This window comes from Cupressus sempervirens, chromosome 9 (genome assembly GCF_028749045.1).
Source record: "Cupressus sempervirens isolate cs-2001-9-10 chromosome 9, ASM2874904v1, whole genome shotgun sequence".
NCBI lineage: Eukaryota > Viridiplantae > Streptophyta > Pinopsida > Cupressales > Cupressaceae > Cupressus > Cupressus sempervirens.
In genome coordinates this window covers 509,956,032-509,961,392 of record NC_143126.1, presented here as the reverse complement: position 1 = coordinate 509,961,392, position 5,361 = coordinate 509,956,032, and the positions used below count along the sequence as shown (strand labels likewise).

Sequence of the window (5,361 nt, the reverse complement as noted above, 5' to 3'; positions counted from 1 at the left end):
ATTCACCCCCCTTCTTAGTATTCTTAGCCCTTTTAAATATATTGACAAGTTGCTACAAAGACAAATAAAAGACAACAATGGAGACCAAGGAACAATACTTTTATTTCATTTCAAAATAACTCCACACACATGAATGACTTATAGAAGAATGCAACACATTGAAATGAAATAGCCAAACTTTGCAAAGATTTATTACACGCCCTAATCTAACCCCATAGACTTCTCATTAGAATTGCACATTTAAGTAGAGATTCATTGTTAACCTTGGCATTAATATATGATCAAGCAAATTTTAAGACACTTTGTTGGGTGTTAACAAACATATGAAAATGTCACTTCAAGAAGGCAAAATGTCACAATCACTAGTTTGAATCATAGCAATTTAAAATCTCAATTAAGTAGAGCAATTTGCTCATGAGTTAGTTCTTAAGAATGTACTGAGCCATTCACATAAGAGAAATTCAACATTTTTCAAAGCCAACCACAAATACCAACCATTTGTTGGCTTGAATTGCAAATTGCAAAGTTGTAACATGTGGAAGCAAGTGCAAAGGTGCACATGTGAATAACAAAAAAATGGGTTGCACAAGAACTTGCACACTAATCCAATGCAAATATACCAACTTCCACACAACAATGTTGAAAATTGATTGACATTTCAAAATGGTTGTTGAGAAATGTGCCAAAGATTCCATCATGAAAGTAACTCCATAGTTTTGCACAAGCATAATTGTCCTACAAGTTCATTATCAACAAATCATGCACAACATAGAACATTGACAATGAAAACATTTGAATAATAAGATGTACAATCATAAGAAACAAGTTGCACAAGCACGATACTCTTATACTACAAACGAGTAACAATTTTTTTTTGGCCAAGATACAATATTGATGTTTTTGCCTTTAAGAAAATATATAGTCTTTCTCCTTTAATATCTACTAATGAGACTCCATACCATACATATTAGGGGGGCATACCAACATATATTTATAAACATAAGGGTTTTGATTGTACCATAAACGGGCACAAATTTGAATTTTGTAGAACATTGACAAGTGATATTTCAATGATATGTCATGTGACACTAATAGTGTATATCTAATTAAGTGAATCAAGAGACACAATACATTCACAATACTTAAAAATTATGATAATCATTATTTTCAAGTAATAGTTCGTTGATACAATTGCCATTATCAAAATAATTTACTCCTTTGAAATATTTAGAAGTTAAAAAATTGTATCATCGCTTCTCTTTCATAACAACTTTTCCTTCCTAATTCATAGTATTTGTCTATATTCCAATAATAAGCCATTAAAAAAATTGTCATTATCAAATTAATTTATTCTTTTGAAAAAGAATAGAGTAAAATGTGTGTTCACTTCTCTTTCCTTCTTGGAGGGGACCTCGATGATAGCATTTCTTGAACAATTGTTCATAGATGAAATAGAGGCCATGTGTCCTCTCCTCTTCCTCTTTCTCACGTTTGAAAAGAACAATTTTTGTTCGCAGTCAAGACCCTCATCTTGTGTCAGTTCCTTCCTTGCTCTGGTAAAAACTTTCTTTGTGTATATTTTATCCCACCTCATATAAAGTCTTTTTTTTTCCTTCTATATTTTAGTATCTTACCACTTGTGAGATCCTCTTCCACCTATATAATTGTTGCACAAGTGTTTAGGCCCTATTCTGATTTACCTAATCATAACAATCTCCTCTCCCTCCCACGATTTGCAATCTTATCATAAAACAGTTTATAGAGTATAAAAAGGTGTTCTGACCAACATTTACTCGCCAACTAGATAATCATTATTTTGCCTTACATCAATGAAATTAAATGATAAGTCGATATCAATGAGCTAAGTCTAATTTGCATGGCCATAAATTCCGACATTCTAAAATTATGGTGGTGGTAAATATGAAAGATACCATGTGGCCCTAAATCATTAGGTGTCTTTGGACCCCATGGAGCACACGTATCAAGAGCAAAAGGATAGAATGGAACTTGGGCACGTTGAGCATGCCTGTGTGCTCATGTATTTCTTGCCAAATTTAAAGCACGCCTGCATGAATCATCTTCATCTGCATCTACATACATGCGTATATAATAACACTCTGCCAAAGCATCTCTCCTCACTAATGCTTCTATGGCCTCAACTTTCTCCCTCTACACGTAAAAAACACACTTGTGTTTTTAATCAAGGAAAAAATATTGCAGACCATCCTGCATTGCCATTGGGGGTTAGATTCTGTTTCCTGTTGTTCCTAAGAAGTTGAAATATTGATGATTTTAATTAAATTGTGGAGTTCATGGATGATATCTAGTTTAGATATATAATTCTTTTCTTTCTGACTATTTGTTTTACATTCGCTTACGATTCAAATATAAGAATTGAATATAACTAATTTCTATATTAAAACACAAATACTGATATTCATATAATTTATCTATCTGTTTTTTTAACTTAAAAAAAACTATATTTTAAATCAATATCTATTGTCAAATTCCACAAATTCATCACCCTAATTGAGGAAAATAAAGATCAATCCATATCCTTCTGACATATCTGTTTTCTGTAAATAAATAAGGTATATTATATTGTTCCATTCAAATTTGCTTTTGATTGATTCTAAAATTTGTACCTTACTTAGATGTGTAGTCTTTAAAGTGTCAATGGGCCCTTGATCTACTGCTGAAGTTGAATGACTCACAAAGAACCCACCAGAGATCAAGTCTTGCTGATTGAGGCCAACAAGTACCTAAAACTTGTTTATGGATGACCTCCATCAAAAAAAAGTTAGCAATAATATGACCTGCTTTCTTCTGTGTATTGCCTATTCTAATTGTAAAGCTCTTGTTCGAGTCCTGCCCATGCTACAATTGTATCTAAAATTGTTTCTAACTTCTTTATCTAATATAGTGCTCTGTAGAACAGGGATCTCTGTATCTTTTCATTGTAGAGTTCATTTTTATTATCTCTTTTTATTCATATTCACTCACTACAGCTATATGTTCAGTACATATTCATTAGTAGTTAATAAAATAAACAATTGGATTTGAAAGATTTAAAAGTAAAAGGGAATCATTCTAATTTTATCATTTTTACAAATAGTTATGACAAGGATCATTTTAGTAAAGACAATTTGAAATATTACAAAATGAAGATATACCATAACAATTGTTGTTAAGACAAACAATCTATCTGAAAACTGAAAATATAAAAAAAACACGATAAATCATCTGAAAACTGAAAATATAAAAGAAACACGATAAATCATTCTTACTTCATTTATAAAAATATAACAATGGCAGTTACTGACAAGCCAAACAATCGAACTTATAATATAAAAACAAGGATAAATTAATCTTATTTTCATTATGCTTAGACATATCAATGATTGTTGTTGATAAGACTAGTAATGTAATTTTAGATATAAAGATACAGATAATCATTCTTGTTTACTTCATCTTTTCGGATGGGAGTGGCTGTTATTGATAAGACAAGCAATTCAACTCGAAATATAAAAACACGGATAAATCAGTCTTATATTTATCATCTTTAGAGATAGCAAATCCTGTTGATTAGACAAGCAATCCAACTTAAACTTATAAAAACTATACTAAATCATTCTTATATCATCACTCTTTAAAAAACAATCTCAATCCCGCTAAAAAATTTCAAATACCAAATTAATTTCTACAAAAATTAGTAGGAAAATCGAACTCTTTTAATTATTGATAAAGGAAACTGTTTCCATTTATAGTAGCTATAATAACTGTAAAATTCTCAAAATTCCCTAAACATGATAATATCTGCAAAATTTCCTACACTTGTACCTGAAAAATTCCCCAAACCTGATAATACCTTCCCCTATTTCAGCATATTTGAACAGCTTTCCACTCAATGCAGGCCAGCCAGACATCTATCTATAGAAAATTTCATAATGCAAGAAGAAACCTACCAGAGAAAATTACCTGAAACACAAAATGAACCAAGAAATTTCAGACATTCCCGTAGTCATTTGAGGAGAATGCAGATCTGTAAACCTGCCATTTTCTTCAACGAACAAAATAACAGATATCTAGGGTTTTGCCAAAAACACAGATATGCATTCCCCCCGAATGACTCACACAAGATGTCAGATCGAGTTCCACAAATAAGCCCTAAATGATGAGGGTTTTCATTCACAGAAACCCTCGAAAACTAAAAAAGCTCAAATCTAAATCTTTCAACATTTTAATGGCAATTGTAAAAAGAGGAGTAGGAAAGAGGGTATTTAAGGTATGAAAGCGTGGGATTTTCCCGTGCACCTGCCTCTCACGCATCCCACCAACAACTCTGATCGCCCTGTGTTGCACGCTACGCCAAACGAAAAAGAAAGCATTAAAAATGAGAGAAAACTTACTCTTTTTAAACCTAGGTAGGCCCTTTTCTGCGTCGTCTCAGATCTAATTACAGAAGTTTTTCCTTCCATCTTTCTTCCTCCACGGTCCCACGGGCCCTCCATTTTTGTTTTTTATTTGCTTCGCTTGTACCACAGGAACTATTGTGCAGAAAATTATACAGTCGGCATCTTGTTCGTTTTGGCGAAATTGAATATTTAATGCTTCTTCTTAGTAGGTCGGGGAGAAGCGTAGAGAGATTTATTGGAAATTGGAAATTCAGACGTCTGAAATTTTCAATAGGAAATAGTATTTGGTGGTTGAAGTGTTTCTAGATAATGACCATCTCAATTTCTTTTTCCATTAAAGTATATAACTTAATTTTAAATTATATAAAATTGACTATTAAAGTTTAGAATCTAATTTTGAATTATAAAATTTTGATGTTTTTAATATGGTTATATAATTTAATTTAGAAATTAATGTGACAATAGATCAATTGTTGTAAATAAATTCTCCTTATGCTCGAGAGTCTCAAAGATTCTTAATGAGTCTTCCACCCCATCATAAAAAAGAGGAAAGTGTAGTCATTAATATTTTAAACTAACATATTTAAAATTAGAAAGATCTATGTATGTAGACAATGTAGAAAAATATCATATTTGAACTTAATGTTTTTTCTATTGAATATCATCAATCTAAAAATCAAAGTTTAGTTACATCGATCAAGAGTTTATCAAAATTACACCACCTTGACTGATCAATAGAGAGTTCAAAAATGGCCACATAATCAGATTGCAAACATTCAGAAATACAATTGTTGCTAAGAATCTCTACTCCATCTCATGAGAAGTGACATCCCTCTAGTGTCCCTTTTGCTTCAGTTGCTTGGATGAATTCATCCATAGTGATCTCAAATTCATCTTTGTACCCAATTTGAACTTATATATATATATATTTTTAATTACATTAATT

General features: G+C 31.4%; 1 long non-coding RNA gene across 8 annotated transcripts; it reads right to left on the bottom strand.

Annotated features, from left to right (window-relative positions):
• Nucleotides 1–351: 351 nt before the first annotated feature.
• LOC149539585 (uncharacterized) lies at nt 352–4,712 on the bottom strand. 8 transcript variants are annotated; one of them, XR_016356267.1, is made up of 3 exons: nt 4,410–4,712; nt 2,646–3,978; nt 1,140–2,226 (listed from the first exon to the last, which is right to left on the bottom strand). It is a non-coding gene; the product is annotated as an uncharacterized LOC149539585 (long non-coding RNA). The 8 variants fall into 8 exon arrangements; XR_016356266.1 differs by lacking the exon at nt 1,140–2,226 and adding an exon at nt 352–735 and having other exon boundaries at nt 2,646–4,712; XR_016356269.1 differs by lacking the exons at nt 1,140–2,226; nt 2,646–3,978 and adding an exon at nt 352–735 and having other exon boundaries at nt 4,315–4,712.
• Nucleotides 4,713–5,361: the final 649 nt, after the last annotated feature.